The following is a 24,593-nucleotide window of genomic DNA, read 5'->3' on the forward strand; positions in this document are numbered from 1 at the left end:
AACTCCGAGACTCGAAACTGAATCGTCAATTGGGGAGATAGATTTCCGATCGGATTATAGCGTGGCGGAGAGGAGGAGGATGAGGCGGAGGAGGAGGAGGGGAAGAGGGGAATGCAGAGAGGTAGATTGGAGGTAAGGTGGGGGTATGGTGTGGGGTGAAATGTAGGGGAGAAGATATAAGAGGAGGAGGAGGTGAAGAAGGAGGAGGAGGAGGAGGAGGAGGAGGAAGGGAGGAAGCGAACATTGAAAGGTGTTGTCGTGTGGAGGGAAAGGTAGGGATGAGATGACATAAGAGGAGGAGGAAGAGAAGGAGTACAAGGAGGAGGAGGAGGAAGAGGAGGAGGAGGAGGAGGAGGAGGTAGAGATGATAAGAAAGAGAGCAAGAGTGAAAGGTTTTGGTGCGACGAAAAGAAAGATAGGAAGATAGAATACGAGGAAGGAAGGAAGAAAGGAGGGATGTGGAGAGTGACTGTGGAGGAGGAGGAGGAGGAGGAGGAGGAGGAGGAGGAGGAGGAGGAGTATGTAGTGTTGGTTTAGTGGTGTGCAAAGGAGAGGAAGGTCATGATGTCAGCCTGTGAGGAGGAGGAGAAAGAGGAAAAGAAAGAAGAAGAGAAAGAGGAGAAAGAGAAGAGGCTTGTTGAGGAAACGATTGGCGTGTGCTGATGATAATGAGGAGGAGGAGAATGAGGGGAAGAGGAGGAGGAAGAGGAAGAGAAGGAGGAAGACAGGGACAAGGACGAAGACGAGGAGGAGGAGGTGGAGAAAAAGGAAGATGAAGAGGAAGACAAGGACGAGGACAAGGAGGAGGAGAAGGAGGAAGAGGAAAAGGAACAGGAAAAGTGAAAGGAAGGAGAAAGAGAGAAAAAAAGAATGCAATAACGAGGTAATAATAGCTGAAGGAGGAGGAGGAGAAGAAGGAAGAGGAAACGTGAAAAGGAAAGAGAGAAAAAAGAAGGCAATGATCCTCGTGCCGTATTGGCTATACAGGCAGCGCCACACGTGACCACTCAACTCCAAGCTGAATTTTCCATAGAGTTCAAGTTATAGACTAGAGTGCGTCTGAGGCTATCTCAAGGATACATGGTCATGATGCCGCCGTCCCCCCAAGCCGATGATTGCACACACTTCACTCCTACCCGATTTCAGTTTTTCTCCATGTCAAGTAGAAGAGTCAGGAAATCGGGTAGGAGTAAAATGTGTGCAGTCGTTGGCTTGGAGCGGTGGCGGTACCAAGGCCTTGTATCCTGGAGGCAGCCTCAGACGCACTCTAGTACAGAACTTGAGTTTTATGGAAAGTACTGCTTTGACAGTTCACCGACTGGGCACGTGTGGCGCTGCCTGTATACCCAATACTGTCCGTTGCTTAAGAAAGTGGAGAATGAGGTGGAAGAGAAAGACGGAGAGAGGGATTACAGAAGAATGGAAGAAGGAGAAGAAAAGAAGAAAGAGGAAGGAGGAGGAGGAGGAGGTGAAGAAAGATGACGAAGCATAAGGTTGGAGAAAGGAATACACAAGCGACATGAAAGAGGAAGAAAGAAAAGAAGGAGGAGGAGGAGGAGGAGGAGGTGAAGATAGACGACGGAGCATATGAGAGAAGAAAGGAGTAGACAAGATGAATGGAAGAAGAAGGAGGGAGAGGAGGTGGAGGAGGAGGTGCAGAGAGGCGACGAAGGATAAGAGAAGATAGCGGAATACACAAGATGAATAAAGAAAAAAGAAGAGGAAGGAGGAGGAGGGGAAGGAGGAGGAGGTGTAGAAGGACGACGAAGCAAAAGGCAGATGAAAGGAATAGACAAAAGGGATAAAAGAAGAAGAAGAGGAAGGAGGAGAAGAAGGAGGAGGAGGAGGAGGAGGTGGCGAATGATATCAATAAAGCATGAGAAGAGAAAGGAATACAAAATAAGAGAGGAAGAAAAAGAAGAAGGAGAAGAAGGAGGGGAAGAGTAGAAGTAGAACGAAGCATACGAGAGAAGAGAAGGAAGACACGAGATGAATAAAAGAAGAAGAGGAAGGAGGATGAGGGTGAGGATGAGGAGGAGGTGGTGGAAAACGATATCAACGAAGTGTAAGAAAAGGGGAAGGAAGACACAAGAGATATGAAAGAAGAAGAAGAAGAACAACAACAACAACAACAACAAGAACAAGAAGAACAAGAAGAAGAAAACGGACGAAAAAAAAGGTAGAAAGCGATATCAACAAAGCATAAAATAAGAAAAAAAAGAAGAACAAGAAGAGAACACAGGTACTACACAGGTGAGAGATGTACGAGGTGATACTGGTAGCCAACGCGACAATTACCTCTACAGCTCCTCATGTTAAAATTTCAACCTCTTCGATTTGCTAACACGCCGCATTCCACACACGCAGAGGAAGACGAGCGAGGCAGAGGAAGTAGCAACGTGAATAAGTAAACATCGACATGTACTAAGGAGGGACCAGAGAGACCGACCGACAGACAGGCAGAGAGACACACGGACAGGTGATGATTGAGTCGCATGAATAAATGAGTTAACAGAAAAAAAGTGAGAAGGTAACATGCATCAGTGAAGGGATAGCTGGATAGATACACAGACAGACGGAGTGGACAGAACGATAGATAGAATATTGAGTACAGAAATGGATCCGATGGTGGTGATTTAATGAATGTCACGAGAGAGTGTGTGTGTGTGTGTGTGTGTGTGTGTGTGTGTGTGTGTGTGTGTGTGAGTGTGTGTGTGTGTGTGTGTGTGTGTGTGTGTGTGTGTGTGTGTGTGTGCGTGTGTGTGTGTGTGTATTCTAGATCTGTACTTTTTCATTCACTACTTTGAACTTTACTTGTCATTCATTGTGTATGCAGAGATCATCAATGACTGAGCCGCGGGGAGGGGGGGGGGGGGGGCGGGGAGGGTAGGAGAGTTGATAGCGTGACGGCGCCGCGTTCAGGACGACGCGGGTTCGCGGTGACACAAGCTGGGATTTATCAGCCGCCGCCGAGTGGCCTAAAACTACCCACATGCTGTCCAGAAGACCACCTGTCAACCCGGACTTTAAGATTCTAGGATTAAAGATGAGCCCCGGGGGGAACCATGAGCCAGTGCAAGATGGCGCCACTATAAACACTCGCCTGCGCCAGAACGGGCTGGACCGACCATCAGGACCCACCGGAAAGAAGCCTTGGACCGACCAACAGGATCCACCTGGAAGAAGCCTACCGGCGCAATAGGCCGCAATGTAAAAAAAAAATTAAAAAAACAAAAAAAAAAACGGGCTGGGGCCGACCATCAGGCCCTACTACGAAGGCGCCACAGGCGAAGACGTAAAAAAAAATCTCCTCCTCCTCTTCCCCGGTTCCTTACTTTACCCTCTACTTTTTGTTTTCCTTCCTTGTTTCTTACCTAGTGTATTCTTTCTCCCTGCCCCTGGGTCTCTTTTTTTTCTCTCTCTCTAGTTACTCCTATCCTCTCCAGATTCCTCCTTTTCCCTAGTTTTCTCTTCTTTCTTCCCAGCTCTTTTCCTCCCTCTCTTCCTCCGTATTTACCGACGGAGATTGTTTATCACCTCAACCATGCACCGGAGGTTAGAAGGACCGAAAAGATTTTAAATGGCGTGTTCATCGTAGAAAGTTATATTTTAAGCACAATTGAAAAGATTAAAGTAAGGAAAGCTCCTGGTCCAGACAAAATTACATCTAGAATTTTAAAAGAAATCAAACATCAAATTTGTAAACCCCTCTCTATCTTATTCAATAAATCTTTGACAGTTGGAAAAGTTCCGTCGGATTGGAAACTAGCAAATGTCACACCAATTTTCAAAAAGGGGGACAAGTCTCATCCAGGAAACTATCGACCAATTAGCCTGACATCGATTGTTTGTAAGTTAATGGAGACTATCATTCGCGACAATATGGTGAAATTTTTTGAAGAAAATAACACAATAAATAACTCGCAACATGGCTTCCGTAGTAAACGTTCGTGTTTAACTAACTTACTTGATTTTTTTCATTATATTTTTGAGGTGTTCGATGAAAGCAGATCAGTAGATATCATACATCTGGATTTTCAAAAGGCATTTGATAAGGTCCCCCACAAACGGTTGCTCAGTAAACTATTGGCGCACGGTATCTCGGGTAACATTCACAATTGGCTTGCGGACTGGCTCTCTGAGCGGAAACAGAGAGTAGTTCTAAACGGTGTTACATCTAACTGGCTCGACGTCAGAAGCGGCCTACCTCAAGGATCAGTGCTTGGCCCCATGCTCTTCTTAATTTATGTTAATGATATCGATGATGGGCTCACTTGCAAAGTATCAAAATTTGCTGATGACACAAAAATCGCTGGTAGGGTAACTACGACACTCGACGAAGAAGCTTTACAATCAGATATAGATCGACTTGCACGTTGGGCCAATCAATGGCAAATTAAATTTAACGTTGACAAATGTAAAGTGTTACACATCGGAAACAATAACAGTCGCGTTCAATACGTAATGAATGGCCAACAACTTTCTGCAGTAAGTAAAGAAAAGGATCTTGGAATCACTATATCAAGCGATTTAAAGCCCAGTCAGCATTGTTCAGAGGTAGTTAAAACCGCAAACAAATTTGGTTGTCTTCATCGGGCGAGTCTTAAATAATAAATCGGAAAAAAGTAATATTAAAACTGTATAATTCGCTGGTTCGACCCCATCTAGAGTACTGTGTACAGTTTTGGTCTCCCTGTTACAGAAAAGACGTAGAAAAGTTAGAACGGGTTCAACGAAGAGTAACAAAAATGATTCCAAGGTTGAGAAATTTATCTTATGAACAAAGGCTTAAAGAAGTAAATTTATTCAGCCTATCAAAACGAAGAATGCGAGGCGATCTAATAGAAGTGTTAAAATCTTTAAAGGATTCAAGCGGAAGATTATTTTACAATTGATCGATCAAATAGAACAAGAAGAAATCACAATTTCAAGATGTGGTAAAAGATTCTCGTCGCACGAAGCCAAACACTTCTTCTTCAATCGAGTCGTTAATGTTTGGAACTCTCTACCCTGTGATGTCGTTGATAGTACAAAAGTTACGGCCTTCAAGAATAGATTAGACAAGTATTTTGAATATAACCAACAACTAAGATATTACTCATTGTCGTAATAACGTTAAGTTCTTTCGAATACTGGTGTCCTTGTCCGCTTTTATCGCCCGGTTAGTGGTAGCAGTAATGGTAGTTCTTTCCTCTTTCCTACATAATTTCCATGCAGTTCTTCTATGCTGCATTGTTCTTTTTCCTTTCCTGCCAGCTTTGTCTGAAGGGATGGGGGGGTGGGGAGAAGCCTTCGCCTTTGCTGTCCTTCATCTTCCACCTTTGATTAGATAGTTAGTGTAGCTTGTCACAAACAGCCTCGTAAGGACCAGCAGGTCTGCTGTTGTTTGTTCTTGCTTTGTGTTCTTTTGTGTTCTTACTCTCTCATTTCATGCGTCCGAATTTTCTTTTGTTAGTCAGTCGCTTTTTACCTTTATTTTCTAACAGAGACAAAATTGGTAACTCCTTCTGCATCCTTCTTCTTCTCTAGTGAAAAAAAGAGCGTGCTGGTCGTCTCCTTTCTCTTATATTTTTTTTCTCATTCTTCATCTCCCCAGGAATATACTGTAACCACTTCCTCTTCCTCTTTCTCCCCTAGTAAAAGAGATTGCTGGTCTCCTTTCCCTTCTTCTTTTAACTCCTTTTTCAGCTCCCCAGGAATGTACTGTAACTCCTTCCTCTTCATCTTTCTTCCCTAGTAAAAGAGGTTGCTGGTCGCCTTTCCCTTCTCTTTCCCCCTCTCCTTAGGTATTTTTTTCGCACCCAAGGAAAACAAAGTAATTCTCTTCTATATTTTCTAACAGGATTTCCTAAAGTATTCTCACACGTTTCCGCCTCTCAAATAAACTAATTCCAGAGGCCGAAACGGATATAAATCGGATTCTCATGAGTTATTTTTCACGTTCATGGCACAGAAGAAGGTTTACACTACTACCAGGGACACAAAACTACCCCTGGAAATGCCTACAAAAGCCTTGGGAAATATACACAAAACTACCCCTGGAAATGCCTACAACACCTACAAAAGCCTTGGGAAAAGTACACAAAAGTACCCCTGGAAATGCCTACAACGCCTACAAAAGCCTTGGGAAATATACAGAAAAATACCCCTGTAAATACCTACAAAAGCCTTGGGAAATATACACAAAACTACCCCTGGAAATACCTACAACGCCTACAAAAGCCTTGGGAAATGTACACAAAACTACCCCTGGGAATACCTACAACACCTACAAAAGCCTTGGGAAATATAAGTGTTTGGGCGAAGAAATGTCCAAAAGCTCCTTCTCACTGATCCTTTCTCCGTCGCCGCCCCAGCAGACAGCTTCGTTAGTGTTCTCCCTCCCTCTTCCGTCCCTCTCCTGCCCCGCAACTCATTACATAGTTAGTTTACTCCCTCCTCCCTCCCTCCCTCCCTCCCTGGTGAAGGAATTGGTTCGTCTCTTCTCCCTTTCTCCCACTGTGCTGGAATTCCCCTTTTCTCTTCTCCCTTCACAGGCGAGGAATTAGTGCCTCTTCTTTCTCCCTTTTCTTCCTCCTTCCCTCCTTGTTTACTCCCACCTTCCTCCCTCCCTGGTGAAGGAATTAGTTCGTCTCTTCTCCCTTTCTCCCTCTGTGCAGGAATTTCTCTTTTCTCTTCTCCCTTTACAGGCGAAGAATTAGTGAGTCTTTTCTCCCTTACCTTTCCTCCCTTCATAGTTAGTTTACTCCCTCCTCTCTGCTTACTCCCTACCTTCCTCCCTCCCTCTGAAATAACTGACTCGTCTCTTCTCCCTTTCCTTCATTACGCAGTCAGTTCACTCCCTCCTCCCTTTCTCCCTCCCCGTTTACTCCCTTCTCCCCCCTCACTCTCAGGTAAAGGTATTGGTTCTCTTCTCCCTTTCTCCCTCTGTGCAGGAATTCCTCTTTTCTCTTCTCCCTTCACAACGAGGCATTAGTGAGTCTTCTTCCTCCCTTTCCTTCCCTTCCTCCCGTGAACGTGGGAATTATTTAGTCTGCTTTATTTTTTCTCTTCTCTCTCTCTCCCTCATTAGCGAGCGAATTATTGAGCGTTCCTTCCTTCCCCTCTCCGGCGAAGAAATTAGTTAGACTTCCTCCTTTTCCGTCCCTAGAGAAGAATTAGTTATCCTCCTGTTCCTTCCCCTCCCTCCTCAAGACATTACTGGGCCCATTCTTTACTCCGCGGCGAAGGCGTTACCTCCTCCCTCCTTGGTAAGCGACGGAATCGGATTTTTTCTCTTTTCCCTCTATAGAAAGTAAGTGGTTAATCTCCTTTTCTTCCTTCCGATCCTTTCCTGCCTTCGTTTTCTCCTTAATGCAGATGTTAGTTCCTGTCTCCTTCTCAGTAAGCGGCGGAATCAGAGTTTTTTTCTCTTTTCCCTCTATAGAAAGTAAGTGGTTAATCTCCTATTCTTTCTCTCGATCCTTTCCTTCCTTCCTTTTCTCCTTAATGCAGATGTTAGTGCCTGTTTCCTTCTCAGTAAGCGGCGGAATCAGAGTTTTTTCTCTTTTCCCTCTATAGAAAGTAAGTGGTTAGTCTCCTTTTCTTCCTTCCGATCTTATCCTTCCTTCGTTTTCTCCTTAATGCAGACGTTAGTTCCTGTCTCCTTCTTAGTAAGCGGCGGGATCAGAGTTATTTTTTCTCTTTTCCCTCTATAGAAAGTAAGTGTTTAGTCTCCTTTTCTTTCTCTCGATCCTAACCTTCCTTCTTTCCTTCCTTCGTTTCCTCCATAATGCAGACGTTAATTCCTATCTTCTCAGTAAGCGGCGGAATCAGAGTTTTTTTTCTCTTTTCCCTCTATAGAAAGTAAGTGGTTAATCTCCTATTCTTTCTCTCGATCCTTTCCTTCCTTCGTTTTCTCCTTAATGCAGATGTTAGTTCCTGTCTCCTTCTCAGTAAGCAGCGAAATCAGAGTTTTTTTTTTCTCTTTTCCCTCTATAGAAAGTAAGTGGTTAATCTCCTTTTCTTTCTCTCGATCCTTTCCTTCCTTCGTTTTCTCCTTAATGCAGATGTTAGTTCCTGTCTCCTTCTCAGTAAGCGGCGGAATCAGACTTTTTTTCTCTTTTCCCTCTATAGAAAGTAAGTGTTTAGTCTTCTTTTCTTTCTCTCGATCCTAACCTTCCTTCTTTCCTTCCTTCGTTTTCTCCTTAATGCAGATGTTAGTTCCTGTCTTCTCAATAAGCGGCGGAATCAGACTTTTTTTTTACTCTTTTCCCTCTATAGAAAGTAAGTGGTTAGTCTCCTTTTCTTTCTCTCGATCCTTTCCTTCTTTTTTTCCTGCCTTCGTTTCCTCCTTAATGCAGACGTTAGTTCCTGTCATCTCAATAAGCGGCGGAATCAGACTTTTTTTTCTCTTTTCCCTCAATAGAAAGTAAGTGGTTAGTCTCCTTTTCTTTCTCTCGATCCTAACCTTCCTTCTTTCCTTCCTTCGTTTCCTCCATAATGCAGACGTTAGTTCCTGTCTCCTTAGTAAGCGGCGGAATCAGACTTTTTTTTTTCTCTTTTCCCTCTATAGAAAGTAAGTGGTTAGTCTCCTTTATTTTCCTCCTCCCGTACTGAAGACATTGCTCAATCCTTTCCTTCTTTCTTTTCCTCGTTTCCATCTTAGTAAAAGCGTTAGTTCTTTCCTCCTTTGCGAGAGACGAATTCAGACTTTTTTCTCTCTTCCTTCTATGTAAAGTAAGTGGTAAGTCTATTTTTCATTCTCACGTGTTGAAGAAGACATCACTGGATCATTTCCTTCCTTTCCTAGTTTTTTTTCTCGCCAGCGACTAAATCAAACCTTTTCTCCCTCTTTTCCTTCCCTAAAAAATAAGTTGATCTCCTTTTCATTCTCCCGATCCTATTCTTTCTTCCTTTCCTTTCCTCCTCAATGAAACCGTTAACTCCTTGTTCCTAAGCGAGCGATGGACTCAGACTTCACTTCTTTCCTTTCCTATAAATAAGTGGTTAGTCTCCTTTTCATCCTTCCGATCCCATCTGTTTTTCTTTCTTTTTTGTCCATTGTGAAGGCGTTAGCTCTCTTCACCTTAGCGATCCAAGCGACGGAATTAGACTTATCTCTCCTTTCCTTCTCTAGAAATAAATTAGTCTCCTCCTTTTCATCGTCCAGTGCTGAAGACATTACTTGATCCTATTCTTCCTTCCTTCCTTCGTTTTCTCCTCAAAAAGGCGTTAGGTTCTCTTCGTTAGCGAGCAACGGAATCAGACTCCACTTCTCTCGTACCCTAGAAATAAGTTTGTCTCCTCCTTTTCATCCTCCCGCACTCATCCTTTCCTTGCTCTTCTCTCTCCTTGGTCATGGGATTAGTGTCCTTCATCCTTGGCTAACTCAGTAAAGGATCTTGTTAGTCTTCCTTCCTCTCCTTCAGTCTCCCCTTTCTTCCTCTTCCTCCTCTTAAGACATAACTCGATTCCTTCCTTGGTCGGTCCTTTCCTTCCTCTTCGGTGACGGCAAGAGTGTCCTTCCTCCTTGGCAAACTCAGTAAAGGATCTAGTTAGTCTTCCTTCCTCTCCTTCAGTCTCCCCTTTCTTCCTCTTCCTCCTCTCACGACATCGCTCAATTCCTTCCTTATTTGATATTTTCCTTCCTCCTCGGTGTCCTTCCTCCTTAGCAATCATCACCAAGGAACTAGTTATTCTTCTTTGCTATCCGTAAGTCTCCTCTTTCTTCTTCTCTCCCCACTGAAGGCATTACTCGATTCCTTCCTGACTCCTGACGTCCTCTCTCCCTGTCTCCCCTTTCTTCCTCTCCCTCCACTGAAGACATTACTTAATTCCTTCCTTACTCGATCTTTTCCTTCCTTCCATTCCTTTCCTCTCTCCTCAGTAAAGGCATTAATGTCTTCCCTCTTTAGGAAATTCCGCGAAGGATCTAGTTAGCCCTCTTTCCTCTCCTTCACTCTCCCCTCTCTTCCTCTTCCTCCGCTGAAGACATTACTCGATCCCTTCCTCGCCTCCTTCCTCGTCTTAGTTTCCTTCCTCCTTAGCAAACTCGGCTAGGAAGTTAGTCAGTCTCCTCGTTCTCCTCCCTCCGCAGGTCTCGCCGAGGGAGGGACTGCCGGGGTGTCTGAGGCTCCTGACGGGACAGTGGACAGGAGCATTTATCTGGCTGGCGGCGGCTCTGCAGGGGGGCGCCCGGGGGCAGATAAAGGCCTGTCGCCCCTTATCGACAGGTAGGGCCCCGCCACGATCAATCTCTCCTCACACCTGTCTCCCTGCGGCACATACACATCGATCACACACTCCCCTTGCTTCCCCTCCTTCCTCCTCCTCCTCCTCCTCCTTCTCCTCCTGTTACGTCCTCGCTTCTTGATCCCTTCTTCTTCGTGTACTCCGGCTGACACTCCTTCGTCTGTTTCTATTTCTTCTTCTACTCCTGTTTCTTCCTCTACTTCTTTTGGTTCTTCTTTCTTCTTTCTTTTGCGCCATCTACTTTTTTTTCATTATTTCTTCTTTTACTCTTATTTCTTCATTTGCTGCTTCTCTTTGTTCTTCCTCTATGTACTCTTTCTTTTTCCTTCTTTTTCTCCATCTACTTCTTCTACTTCTTACTCCACTGGTTCTTTTATTTCCTCCTCTACTTTCTTTCCCTTCTTTCACTCCATCTCCTTCTTCTATTTCTTCTTCCTCTGCCTCTTCTTTCACTTGTTCCTCTACTCATTCTTCTTCCTTTATTCCCTCTTCTATTTTTCCCTCTTCTTATTCTCTTACTTCCATAGCCTTCTGTCACCTATTTCTTCTTCGACTCCATTATTTTCATCTTTATCACTATTCTTCCTCTTACTCCTTCATCTACTCCCTTTCCTCCTCCCTCGTTCTGGATCTTTCTCTACTCCCTTACTCCTTCCTTTACCTCCTTCCATCTCGATTACTCCTTTATCTACTCCTTTTTAATTCTATACTAATTTTTTTCACTTATTCCACTCTTTAAACTCTCCTTTTCACTCTTTTCCTCTTCTCTTTACCTCCTGCCAGCTCGATTACTCCTTTATCTACTCATTTTTTATTCTGTATTCATTCTTTCATTTATCCCACTCTTTATGACTCACTCTTTTCCTCTTCTCTCTCCTTCTCGATCATTTCCTCACTTCCTCCATGCACGAATTTACTTCTTTCTTCACCTCCTTCCTTCCTTCACACTTCTTTTCTCCTCTTCCTCTTCTTCGTGGTCCAGATCTTACCCTCTCAGACATACCTCAGACATCGCATTCCACTTTGAATATGATTATAGTTCACAAACACGTAGAGGCAAAATAGAAGCATTAATATCAGAACCTCTCGCACTGCATCACTCAGGAATGGTCATCAGGGTTATTACGCGTCTCTTGAAACCGTTGAAGGAGCTCGGTGTGAAGCGGTAAACATCTAAAAAACTCCCAACGCCCAAGACTAACCCACTTCTCAGCTCGCGCCCGTCTCACTCACGTTCTTCAGCTTTCTTCGGTATTAGCGTCTCTTGAAACCCACGGCGGTGCTCGCTGTGAAATGGTAAACATATAAAAAAACTTCCATCGCCGAGAATAACCTCCTCAGCCAGCGCCAGTTTCACGTTTCTCAGCTTTCTTCACCTCTGCCTTCCTTTCCTCCGCCCTCTGCATGCCTTCCAGTGTGTGGTGTCGCCGCCTTTGCCTCGACCTCAACCTCTCGCCTCGCTCGACCTCCTGGAGACCCGATCGCCTTCAGGGACCGGCGGGGCTTGAAGCGTTAAGAGCGAGAACGAGAAAAAAGTCACACACAGGCGCAAAGAACTATAGATTTGTGTCGGCTGTTTGCATACTTAGTGACGGCGAGGAGCTGGCAGGCAGGGACGTACGGGCGAGGCGAGGCGGAGCAGGGGCAGGGGAAGGGGAAGGGGCAGGTTGGGTAGGTGGTGACGGTGAGGTGCAGGCAGGGACATAGGGGCAAGGAGGGGTGGGTCATAGGTAGGCTGAGTAGGGAAAGGTAGGAAGGGGCAGGGCAAGGGCAGGAAAGATGTGATGGATAGGCGATAATGTCATGAAGGAAGGGCAGGGATGACAGGGAGTGGGTGACAGGGTGGGCTGGGAGGGACAGGGGCGGGGAAGGTTATAGGTAGGTGACAGGGCCGAGCAGGAAGGGCGGGGCGGGGTCAGGCAGGGACGAAGGCAAAGGTCTGTGCGGGCGTCACCTCACCGCCGCCCCCGCCGCCACACACACGACAATATGCAGTTACTCTCCTCACGCCTTCGCCGATACACAGATTGTGGAATAAACTTGAAGAAGTCAGGCTAACGACGGTATAAATTTACGGATATGTGAACGATATTCAGCCCCGCCGCCTGGGAGAGGGGGAAAAAATAGGGCTTTCACTTTCCTCCCGTTCCCATAATTTCCCCGAGAGCTCAGTGTGGAAATGAACTCGTGCTGAGGAGTGGATAAAGCGCCGGCGATCCATTGCAGGGAGGCGAGAGGGCGGCGTCAGGGGTCGATGTGTGGGCCTCTTACACTAAATTTCAGTCGCGGGACGCCGGAGGAGAGAGAAAAGAATAAGAGTCCAGCGATAAATATATAATCCCGCGCGGGTAAACAATTCATGTATTAGCCACCCCCCTCCACCCTCCCCCCTCCCCCCCCCACCACCGCCCAGCTTCCCTCCCTCTCTCCTTCCCTCCTCTCGCCTCATACTTCTCGCTTTTCTCCTTCCTCTTTCCTTGGCTCTTCTTCTTCTTCTTGTGGGCTACCTCTTTTCTCTTCCATTTTCCTCTTCTTCCTCTTCCTCTTCCTCCTCCTCCATTTTCCTTTCTCTACTCTTATCCTTTGTTTCCCTTATATTCTGTTACTGTATATTTTTTGTTATTTTTTATTTTCTCCATCTACTATTTCTATTTTTTTATTTTCTTTGATTTCCTAATTTTTTTCTCCAATTCTTCTCTTTTTTTCCATTTTTCTTTCTACTCTTATTCATTTTCCTGTCATCTTCTACTTTGCATCTTTTCCTTTCTTCTATTTTCTCCTCCTCCTCTTTACTCGTTTTCTCCTTTATCTTTTTACTTACTCAAGCTCTTCCCTCTTCCGTTTTCCCCTCCTCCTTCTCTTATTCTTTCTTTCCCTTCTCTTATATTACCTCTTCTATTTTCATCCTCCTCCTCCTCTTCCTCCTTCGTCCCTTCTTTCTTCATCTCCTTCTTTTCTTGTTTCGTATAATCTTTTCCTCTTTCACTGACCTTCCTCTCTTCTCTTTTAGTTTTCCTCCCTCCTCTTCTCCACATCTTCTTTCTAATTCCTCCTTTTCTTCTTTTTCTTCCATCTTTTCCTCCTCTTCGTTTTACCTTTACTTCTCCTCCTTCTCTTCTATGCTCCTCTTTCTCCTTTCTGATTTCCTTGTTTTCTCCTCTTCCTTTTCTCTTTCATCTTTTTCGTTCTTTATGTCTTGTTTATTGTTCTCCTCCTTCTCTTCTTTCTTATCCCTCCTTTCCTTCTCTTTCTTCCTTTCCCTCCTTCTTTCGTTTCCAAGGATCTGATACTCTCTCGCCCTACCTTTGCTTCCCTTCCTCCTCCTTCCCCTTCTCCTCCTCCTCCTTCTTCTCCTGATTCTGATTCATTTCCATCCTCCTGTATCGCCATATCTCTCCTCTCTTTTACTTTCCCTCTTCTTCCTCCTTTGCTTCTTTTTCCCTACGCCTTCTTCTTCTTCCTCCCCTCCTCCTCCTCCTACTGATTCTGATTCATTTCCATCCTCCTGTATCGCCATATCTTTCCTCGCTTTTACTTTCCCTCTTCCTCCTCCTTTGCTTTTTTTTCCCTACCCCTTCTCCTTCTTCCTCCCCTCCTCCTCCTCCTCCTGTCCTCGTCCCGCTCCCCATAATCTCAAGACAAACACGTGGGGCCGAGGCGTCATAAGTTCACCACCTGAGAGAAGAAGCACACGACATAAAACGCGGGGCTAACAAACAGGCTGCCCCTCCTCCTCTTCCTCCTCCTCCTCCTCCTCCTCTTCTTCTTTTTCCTCTTCGTCGTCGTCTTCCTCCTCTTCCTCATCCTCCATTTTCCTTTCCCTTCTCTTATCTCTATATTTTCCTTCATTTTTTTTCCATTTTCTCCAATTCCTCTTACTCATTTTCCTTTTCTACTGCTCCTTTTCTTCCTCTTCTTCTTTTCCTACGTATCTTCTTCCTTCTATTCCTGTTTTTGTTCTTCTACTTATTCACTTTCGTCTTGTTCATCCTGTTCTTCTTCCTCATCTTCTTATTTTTCTTTGTATTGCTTCTTCTTCTTCTCCGACCACTACTTTCTCTCTTTCCTCTTCCCTTCCTTCCTTCCTACTTCCTTCTCGCCAGCGCGCCTAATGCAAGCTCTTCCTCTTCCTCCTCCTCCTCCTCCTCCTCCTTCTTCCTATCTTACCTTCTCTTCTTTCTGATTTTTCTTTTTCCACTTCTTTCCTTCTACTCTTCCTGCCTTTTCTCTTCACTCTCCTTCCATTCCATCTTTCCTTCCTTCCTTCCTTCCTTCCTGCCTTCCTTCCTTCCCCTTCCTTCCTTCATTCCTTCCTTCTTTCCTTCCTTCCTTCCTTCCTTCCTTCCTTCTTTCCTTCCTTCCTTCCTTCCTTCCTTCATTCCTTCCTTCTTTCCTTCTCCTTCCCTCCATCCTCTCTTCTGGCCGCCTCCTGAACAACCCACTCCCACTTTCCTTCATTCCTCCCCATTTTCCTCTAGTCAGCGTCTAATGCAAGCTTCTCCTCCTCCTCTTCCTCCTCCTCCCAGCACTCCTTCATTTCCTTCCTTCCTTCCTTCCTGTCTGCCTGGCCTGGGAGATGGGCGGAAGGAAGACGGGAGGAAGGCGGGAGAAGACGAGAGCAAAAAGAAGCCAGGATGCCGCAGCCTCCCACTTTGCATAGCCAACTCCTTCTCTAACACCCATTCCTCAGAGGGTGTCAGCGGGCGCCTTAATGCCTCTAGGGACGACACGCAGGACACAGCCGCCGCAGGGAAGGAGCAGGAGGAAAGGAGGAACACACGATGGAAACTAACTGACAGGATGCGTAGAAGGAGGAGGAGGAGGAGGAGGAATGGGGGTAGGAAAGGAGGAGAGTAAGAGGCGATGGATCAGAATATGAGTCAAGGAGATAAGCTGCGAAGGCCGACGGGTTGCAGGATGAGGATGAAGGAGGCGAAGGATGCAATGTGGATACGTCGTAGGACCGAGGAATCAACGGCGTAGGATCAGAAGGAGCAAGAAGGATAAAGCGGACGTGCGAGAGAGAGAGAGAGAGAGAGAGAGAGAGAGAGAGAGAGAGAGAGAGAGAGAGAGAGAGAGAGAGAGAGAGAGAGAGAGAGAGAGAGAGAGAGAGAGAGAGAGAGAGAGAGAGAGAGAGAGAGAGAGAGAGAGAGAGAGAGAGAGAGAGAGAGAGAGAGAGAGAGAGAGAGAGAGAGAGAGAGAGAGAGAGAGAGAGAGAGAGAGAGAGAGAGAGAGAGAGAGAGAGAGAGAGAGAGAGAGAGAAAGGGGAAAATATAGCGAAGAATAATCGACTAGGAAAAGAGATGGCGAGGGTTGCATGAGGCGATGGTAGTGGTGTTGGAAGAGGAGGAGGAAGAAGAGAAGGAATTGCAAAATGGATTAGAAAGGCTAAGTGGTAAATGTGGTGTAGAAGGGGCGTGTGGAGAGGGCGTGAAGGACAAGGAAGACTAAGAAGAGGACGTGAAGGAGGAGGGGGAAGAAGAGGAGGAGGAGGTGAAGGAGAAAGAGCAATAAAGAGGTTGACGTAAGCAGCGATATACAGCAAGACAAATAGATATCAATACAAAATCTATTGACCACAACTTTGTTGTCGTGGTCCGCGTGGGTTGTGAGGGGCGGTAGGGATTGATAGTGGGCTGTGATGGGTAGCGGCTTGGTACAGTGATTAGCAGGGAATATGTTATGGGTTGTAGATTGTATGTGGGTTGTAGAGAGAGAGAGAGAGAGAGAGAGAGAGAGAGAGAGAGAGAGAGAGAGAGAGAGAGAGAGAGAGAGAGAGAGAGAGAGAGAGAGAGAGAGAGAGAGAGAGAGAGAGAGAGAGAGAGAGAGAGAGAGAGAGAGAGAGAGAGAGAGAGAGAGAGAGAGAGAGAGAGAGAGAGAGAGAGAGAGAGAGAGAGAGAGAGAGAGAGAGAGAGAGAGAGAGAGAGAGAGAGAGAGAGAGAGAGAGAGGGGCAGGAAATCTGACAACTCACAAGCATACAGAAACACGGAATGAGACACAGACAAGTCAACTCACGGCCAGAAAGACAGAGAAAGAGAGGCGTGTGAGTTGAGGTAGGGAGGAGGGTTGTGTTGTAAGTGCGGCATGGGGAAAGGGTAAGTTGTGAGTAAGGGTTGGGGTTGTGAGTAAGGGTGGGGTTGTGAGTAAGGGGTGAGGTTGTGAGTAAGGGGTAGGGTTGTGAGTATGGGGTGGGGTTGTGAGTAAGGTGTGGGGTTATGAGTAAGGGTTGGGGTTGTGAGTAAGGGTGGGGTTGTGAGTAAGGGTCGGGGTTGTGAGTAAGGGTGGGGTTGTGAGTAAGGGTTGGGGTTGTGAGTAAGGGGTGGGGTTGTGAGTAAGGGGTGGGGTTGTGAGTAAGGGGTGGGGTTGTGAGTAAGGGGTGGGGTTGTGAGTAAGGGGTGGGGTTGTGAGTAAGGGGTGGGGTTGTGAGTAAGGGGTGGGGTTGTGAGTAAGGGGTGGGGTTGTGAGTAAGCTGTGGGGTTGTGAGTAAGGGGTGGGTTATGAGTAAGGTGTGGGGTTATGAGTAAGGTGTGGGGTTGTGAGTAAGGTGTGGGGTTGTGAGTAAGGTGTGGGGTTGTAAGGGGTGGGGTTGTGAGTAAGGGGTGGGGTTGTGAGTAAGGGGTGGGGTTAACAGAGTAGGGTTGTGAGTAAGGGGTGGGTTGTGAGTGAGCTGTGGGGTTGTGAGTAAGGGGTGGGGTTGTGAGTAAGGGTGGGGTTGTGAGTAAGGGGTGTAGTTGTGAGTAAGGGGTGGGGTTGTGAGTAAGGTGTGGGGTTATGAGTAAGGGGTGGGGTTGTGAGTAAGGGGTGGGGTTGTGAGTAAGGGGTGAGGTTGTGAGTAAGGGGTGGGGTTGTGAGTAAGGGGTAGGGTTGTGAGTAAGGGGTGGGGTTGTGAGTGAGCTGTGGGGTTGTGAGTAAGGTTTAGTGGGTTTGGGCGTGGGGTTGTAGTGGGTTCTGGCTCCTCCACAAGATATTTCCAGCCCGTGAGATTCCTTTGAGGCCAGGCCGTGTGGAATGCGAGGTTGAGGATCAGAGGTCATGGTGGGGTAAGCTCTCTCTTGCCCCGGCTGTGTGTGTGTGTGTGTGTGTGTGTGTGTGTCTGTGTGTTATAGATAGTGGTTGTGGTAATCGTGGAGGTGGTTGTAGTGGTGTAATATTAGTAGTGATTATGGTTTAGTAGTATTGTTGTTGTTGCTGGTGGTGGTGGTGGTGGTGCTGAGGGGGGGCAGGGGGGGAGAGGTAAAGAATTCGTTTTATACCAAAATGTAACAGATCAATGTCGGTAAACAAACAAATAGATAAATAACAAACAAAAAAAAAGATAATGGCCTTGGTTATGGTGGTGGTGGTGAATTATTGGTGTCTTTGTTGGTGGTATTGGTGATGGTGGTGGTTGTTGCGGAGGAGGAGAAGGAGAAGGAGGAGGAGTAGGAATGGGAAATGAAGGGCGGATGTTGCACTCTGATGTTGTTGGATTGATGTTGTTGTTATTGGTTTTGTTTGTGTTGTTGGTGATAGTAGTGGTGGTGGTGGTGGTGGTGGTAGTGGTGGTGGTGGTGGTGGTGGTGATGATAGAGGTGGTGGTGCGGTAGGGCAGGAACACGCCATGAAATTATGATGGTCTGTGGATTGCTGGTGATGGCGGTGGTGAGAGGAGGAGGAGGAGGAGGGATGGGGTAATAATGTGCCGGTAGACAGGGGGAGGAAGGGGAAGTGATGGGTGGGGATGTAAGGGCGACGAGGGACACTGATGAATTGGTGGTGGGCGAGAGGGGAGGGGAGATGAGGAGAAAGGGAGAAAAAGAGAAGGGAAGGGATGGGGAAGGTGGGAAGGGAGGGGGAAGGTGAAAAGGGAGGGGTAGGTAGGGGAAGGGTTAAGAAGGGAGGGAAAGGGAGGGGAGGGAAGGGGAGGGGAGGGGAAGAGAGGGAAAGGAAGGCGGGAAGGAGGGGAAGGGAGGGAAAGGCAGGGGAGGGGAAGAGAGGGAAAGGAATGGGGAAAGGAGGGGAAGGGAGGGAATGGAGGTAAAGGAAGGGGAGGAGAAAGGAGGGAAAGGGAGGGGAAGAAAGAGGGAAAGGGAGGGGAATGGATGAGGAGGGAAGGGAAGGGAGGGAAGGGAAGGGGAGGGGAAAGGAGGGAAAGGGAGGGAAAGAAAGAGGGAAAGGGAGGGGAATGGATGGAAAGGGAGGGAAAGGAAGGGGAAAGGAAGGGGAGGGAAAGAAAGAGGGAAAAGGAGGGAAGGGGAGGAGAATGGATGGGAAGGGATGGGAGAATGGATGAATTTGAAGGAGTTGCGTAGGTCAAGGAAAGGGGAGGAGAGAACGGAAAAGTGGGGAGAAATGCATTATGACACTGGGGAGAAGAGGAAGAGAGTGGGGAGAGGAAGGAAAGACGAAGGTAGCAACTGGAGAGGGGAGGATAGAGGAGAATGGAAGAAGGGGAAGGCGATGGGTAAGGAAAGAGTGGAATGCAGAGGGGAGAAAGCCACGAGGAGAACAAAGGGGAGATAAGGAAATGGAGATAAAATTAAGAGGCCGGAGGGAAGGAAAGGCAGGCTGTTGGGAGAGGGAGAAAATGGATAAGTTAGGCAAAGGATAATGGTAAGATGGAAAGGAAAGGAAGGGAAGAGAAAGAGTGTATAGGATAGGCTGATGTATAGGAGGAAGGGAAGGAAAGGGAGGCTGTTGGGAGAGGGAGAAAATAAATAAGTTAGACAAAGGATAAAGATGGAAAGGAGAGGAAGGGAAGAGAAAGGGAGTATAGGGTAGGCTGATGTTTAGGAAGAATGGGAGAAGTGAGCTACGGCAGGGAGAATAGGGGAGGGGAGGGGAAAGGGGGAAACGGGGACATGGAAAGGGGAGGAAGGGAAGGAGATATATGAAAGGGTGATGAAATATGAGAAGGGGAGAGAAGGGGAGAGAAGGGAAGAAGACAATATGGTGGTGATGGGAGAGAAAGGAGGTATTGGGAGAGGAGAAACTGGGAGCAATAGAAGGGAAGAAGAGACGGGTAGGGAGGATAGGGATGGTGAGGGAAGAGGATTGAAGGGAAAGGGAGGGAATAAGGGATAGGTTGATGATGATATAAGAGAAGGGGAGAAGAGAACAATGGGAAATGGGGAGAATAGGGGTGATAATAGGAGAGAAAGAACAAGTGCTGAGGGAAAGCGAGGAAGGGTGAGAAGAGATAGAAGGGGGAGAAGGGGAGGAAGGGGCGGGTGGCAGTATTCCATCATGCGGGGGAGAGGAAAAAAAAAGAGCAACATGTCGGGTTAGTGTCGCGGTCATGTTCTTCCCCTGAGGCCGCCAGCATGCACACCACCCAGCCTGTTGAGGGCGCGAGGGACGAGGGATCACACACACACACACACACACACACACACACACACACACAGTTACTCTCCTCACATAATCCCCCTCTCATTCTCCTCCTATTCCGCTTAATCTCCCTCTTTCTCCTCCTCCTCTTGTTCCTCCGTTTCCTATAGCTTTCCTCCCAATGTTCCTCTTTACTCTTCTTCCTCTTCCTCATCTTTCTTCTGTTCGTTTCTCTCCTATTCCTTCTGATATTCTTCCTTTCCCTCCTCTTCCTCCTTTTCCTCTCGTTTCTCCTTCTCTTCCTTCACGCTTCTATTATCTAATTTTCCTCATTCTCCTCTTTTGCATTCTAATCATCCTCTTTGCCTTCCTTCTGTTTCTCCATTTTCTTCCTCCATCTTCTTTTTCTCCTTTTCATCTTCCTTCCATTTCTTAATCCTCTTTATTCCTCTTCTGTTCTTCTTAATCTCCATCTTTCCTCCCTTGCTTCTGTTTCTCCTTATTTTCCTTCTCTTCTCTATTCCTCTTACCTTCCTCTTTCGTTTCCTCCATCTCCTCCTCTTCACCTTCCTTCTATTTCTTAATCCTCCTTATTCATCTTCTATACTTCTTAATAATCTTCTTTCCTCTCTTCTTCCACTTCTTATTTTCGTCCTCTTCCTCTTCCTCTTTCTCCTCCTCAACACTGGCAGTCATTACGGTAATCCAGCGCAAAATAAGACCTACACTCCTCCTCCTCTCCCTTCCTTCTTCTTCCTTCTCTTCCTCTTCGGTTTGGTGTTCGTCTGTGCCGCTTCCCTCAAGGTCATATCGCCGCTTCGCATCTCGTCTCCAGCGTCGTAGAATCTTTGTCTCTCGTCTCAGATTCGCTAAAAATACACTCCCTGGGGCTTTGACCTCCACGCTCCATATCTTCTTTTTCTCATTATTTTCTTTATTGTTGTTTTGTTCTCCGTTGTCTTGTTAGTATTGTCTTCTTTTTCGTGTTCTTGTTGTTTTTTTGTCTTGTTTTTGTCTTGTTAATTTTTGTCTTGTTCTTCGTTGTTTTGTTCTTCGTTGTCTGGTTCTCAATCATCAACCTCGTCTTCTTTGTTCTCCTTCGTCTCTCCCTCGTCAATAATCCCTTTTTCTTTCTCTCTCTCTTCCCTTTCCTTCCCAATCGTCACCTTGTTCTCTGTTCTCTCGTTCTTCGTCGTCCTCTGTGTACCTTTCGTTGCAATCTCGTGAAAATTATCTCTCTTTCTCCTTCGTTCTCTTCCATTCTGTTCTTTTCCCAGTTTCACTCTTCCTCTTGTTCTTTGTTCTCCGCCGTTATTCCTTCATCACAAATCCTTTTCCCTGCCTTTTCTTCCCCATTCTTCCTTTTCTAGTCTCCTTCTTCTTCTTCCACTTCATCATCGCATTTCTTGTCCTTCTTTTCTTCTCCTTCCTTTTCCTTTCCTTTCCCGTTCTCCTTCTTCTTCTTCCACTCCATCATATATCTTTTTCCTGTCATCTCTTCCCCTTCCTTCCTTTACCCTTCATCTTCTTCTTCTTCTTTGTTCACCGTCAATACCACATCACATTTTTTCCTGCCTTCTCTTCCCCTCCCTTCCTTTACCCATCATCTTCTTCTTCTTTGTTCACCGTCACATCCTCATCACACATCTTTCCCCTGCCGTCTCTTCCCCGCCCGCCGTTCCTTCCCGCCGTCTTGTTCTCCGTCGCCGCCGCCTCGTCAATAATAAACTTGGGTTACATGTCTCCGCCCGGGACTTTATTCGTACTTATTCTCGCACCTTCACTGACGGCTGCGGCGGCGGCGGTGGTGTTGGTGTTTCAGAGTATTACTATTACACTTATTTTCTTGCGGAGGAAGGAGGAGGAGGAAGAGGAGGACTGACGGGGAAGTAGTAGCAGTAGTAGTAGTAGTAGTAGTAGTAGTTGTTATAGCAGTGGTGGGAGTAGGAGCAAGAAGAGGAGGAGGAGGAGGAGGAGAAGGAGTGAGAGAAGGAATAGGAAGGATTAAGAGGAGATGGAGGCAGAGGCGGGAGAAGGCGCAAGAGGAGAGGGAGAAGTAAGAGGAAGAGGAGGACGAAGAAAAGTAAAAGGAGTAGAAAGAAGAGACGAAGTAGGAAAAAGCAGAAATGGAGGAAGTAGGAGGAGGAGGAGTAAAAGAAGGAACAAGTAACAGCAGGCAGTAGACAATAGAAACAAAAGGAGAAGAAAAGGAGAGGAGGATGAGAAAGCGAGAGTCAGAGGATACAGTTTCACGCACACACAGACGCAAAAAAAACTGAACCTCGCTGTGCTATAAAGACAAGCCACAACGGAAAGAAAGACAGACAAGGAACACGGTGTCTGTCTGGTGCTGGTGCCGGGCGGGTAATTGAGGCTGAAGAGACTAGCCCAGGACAGCACAGGGATGAGGGGGGGGGGGGGGGACAAAACAGAAGGCGCCCCAAGACACGAGAGACGCTGGAGTTAAACCGTTGATGCCTGGGCTCATGTGGCGGTGGTGGCGGAGCTTAGCCGGACGATGTTGTGGTGGGGGAGAGATGATGGGTGGCAGGAAAGGAGGGGAGGGTGTTATAGGGAGAAGAGAGGAAGGAAGGGAAGGGGGAGGGTGTTGGTGTTGGAAGGATGGGAAGGGAGGAAGGAAGGAAGAAAGGGCAAGAAGAAAGGGGGGACGATGTTGGAAGGAAGGAAAGGGGCGTGATGAAAGGAAAGAGGAGGGAGGGAAAAAGGAAGAAAAAGGGTAGAAGGGAAAGAATGTAAAGAAGAGTAATGGAGGACAAGGAAAGAAGAGAGGTGAGGAGATGGAAAAATAAAAATGAAATGAAGGAAAGATAGGAAGAAAGGAAAGTAAGAGAGAGAGCGATGAGGGAGAGGAGGACAAGGACGCGTTGGTGGGATGGGAATGAGAGGAAAGAAGATGGGAAAGAAGAGTATTGAAGGAAAGGAAGAAGAGGTATGGAGAGGAGAGTACTGTAGGAGAGGAAGAAATGGTATGGAGAGGAATGGGAGGGGTATGGAAGAAGGAAGGACGATGTGATGGGTGGGAAGAAAGGAGATGGGGGAGGGGGGGGACGGAGTGATACAGGGAAAGGAAGGGAGGAAGGAAAGAAGGAAAGGTAGGAAGGAAACAGGGTAAGGAAGAGTAATGAAGAAGTGGAAGATAATGACATGTATGGGAGAGATGGAAAGGAGAGGAAAAAGAGGATGAAAAGAGTGGAGGAAAGGTAGGAAGGAAGAGAGGAAAGGAAAAGTCTTCAGCATAGTGTTTCAAAGGATATAAATGAAATGAAAGGAAGGAGGGAAAGGTAGGAAGGAAACAAAGTAAAGGAGAGAATTAGAGGAAAAGTAAGAAAGATGTGGAGATGGGAAGGTATGAAGGGACGAAGAGAAAGACAGAAAGAGGAAGAAAGATGGAAGGATGACGGAGATAAATGAGAGAGGGAGGGAGACAGAGGAAAATGGAGAAAGGGAAGGAAGGGGAAAGGAAGTATCAGAAGGGTGAGGAGGAAAAGATTAAGAGAAGGAGAAAGCGAAGAAAGGAAGGAATGAACACGAGAAGAAAAGAGGAAGGGAAGAAGGAAGAGGAGAAGAAGGGAAACGAGTGAGATATCCGACGAGAGGGAGAGGAGGAAAATATTAAAAGAGGATGAGAAAATGAAGAAAAAAGGAAAAGCTGAAGGAAAGGAGGAAGGAAAGGAGAAAGAAAAGGAGCTAGATACCGAAGTGAAGGAAAAAGGCTAAGAGAAGGAGGAAATGGAGAGAAGAAGATGAAGGAAAGGAGGAAAGGAAGGAGAAAGAAAAGGATATAGATACCGAAGTGAAGGAAAAAGGGTAATAGAAGGAGGGAATGGAGAGGAAAAGATGAAGGGAAGGAGGAAAGGAAGGAGAAAGAAAAGGATATAGATACAGAAGTGAAGGAAAAAGGGTAATAGAAGGAGGAAATGGAGAGGAAAAGATGAAGGAAAGGAAGGAGAAAGAAAAGGATATAGATACCGAAGTGAAGGAAAAAGGGCAATAGAAGAAGGGAATGGAGAGGAAAAGATGAAGGGAATAGGAAAGAAGGGAGGAAGGACACGGACAAGAAAGGTTTAGATGGATGGGAGAGTTACGTCGTCCAAAGATTAGGTTCTGCTTGAAGGGGGGGGGGAGAGAGAGAGAGAGAGAGAGAGAGAGAGAGAGAGAGAGAGAGAGAGAGAGAGAGAGAGAGAGAGAGAGAGAGAGAGAGAGAGAGAGAGAGAGAGAGAGAGAGAGAGAGAGAGAGAGAGAGAGAGAGAGAGAGAGAGAGAAGGTAAAGAAGATGGAGGAGAAAAGTGGAAATTATGCACAGGCGGAATAAGATACGTGAAGAGATTTTAGGAAAGTCACGAGAGAAGGATTACGGAAGGGGAGGAAGGAAGGGTTGACAGCGGAGGAGGAGGAGAAGGAGGAGGAGGAGGAAAAAGAAGGAGGACGTAGGATCTATCAGACGCAAAGAAGGAAAAGCTACGTAGATAAGAGATTAATGGAGAGAAGAATTACACATATTGAGAAGGAAGAAGAAGGAGGAGAGAGAATGCATGTGTTACTAAGAGGCAGAGAGAAAGAAGGAACAGCAACACAGATAACGGAATAATGAAAATGAGAGGAGGAAGAAGAAGAAGAAGACGAAGAGAAGAAGGAGAAGGAGGAGGAGGAGGAGGAGGAGAAAGAAAGAACAGCAACACAGATAACGGAATAATGAAAAGGAGAACTACACACACGAGGAGGAGGAAGAAGACGAAGAGAAGAAGGAGGAGGAGGAGGAGGAGGAGAAAGAAGACAGATGTGGAAGTAAGAGGCGCAGGGGTTCAGGAAGAGGGTCTTAAGAGGGCTTAGGAAAGATGAATATTCTTCCGCTGTTTGTCGATTGAAATGTGAGAGCAGAACGACCTTACTTGTGGCGTTCATTTCTGCGCTGTCGTTCTGTTGCTTTGGCTGTCTGTCTGTTATTAGATATCTTTCAGAGCAAGTTCAAGGGCAATACACGAAAAAACAGCAACAAAAGAACTCGCTAGACACCGCTCCAACGAAAGAA

The 24,593-nt window shown here is 46.5% G+C and overlaps 1 long non-coding RNA gene across 1 annotated transcript in view; it reads left to right on the plus strand.

The window, feature by feature from the left end:
* Positions 1 to 10,412, plus strand: part of LOC126981411 (uncharacterized) — a 23,587-nt gene extending 13,175 nt beyond the window's left edge. The window contains exon 3 of the long non-coding RNA XR_007733929.1: positions 10,079 to 10,412. This is a non-coding gene — a long non-coding RNA (uncharacterized LOC126981411). The remainder of the gene's footprint in view (positions 1 to 10,078) is intronic.
* The last annotated feature ends 14,181 nt before the right edge of the window (positions 10,413 to 24,593 follow it).

The sequence above is a fragment of the Eriocheir sinensis genome, chromosome 48 (assembly GCF_024679095.1).
Source record: "Eriocheir sinensis breed Jianghai 21 chromosome 48, ASM2467909v1, whole genome shotgun sequence".
Taxonomy (NCBI): domain Eukaryota; kingdom Metazoa; phylum Arthropoda; class Malacostraca; order Decapoda; family Varunidae; genus Eriocheir; species Eriocheir sinensis.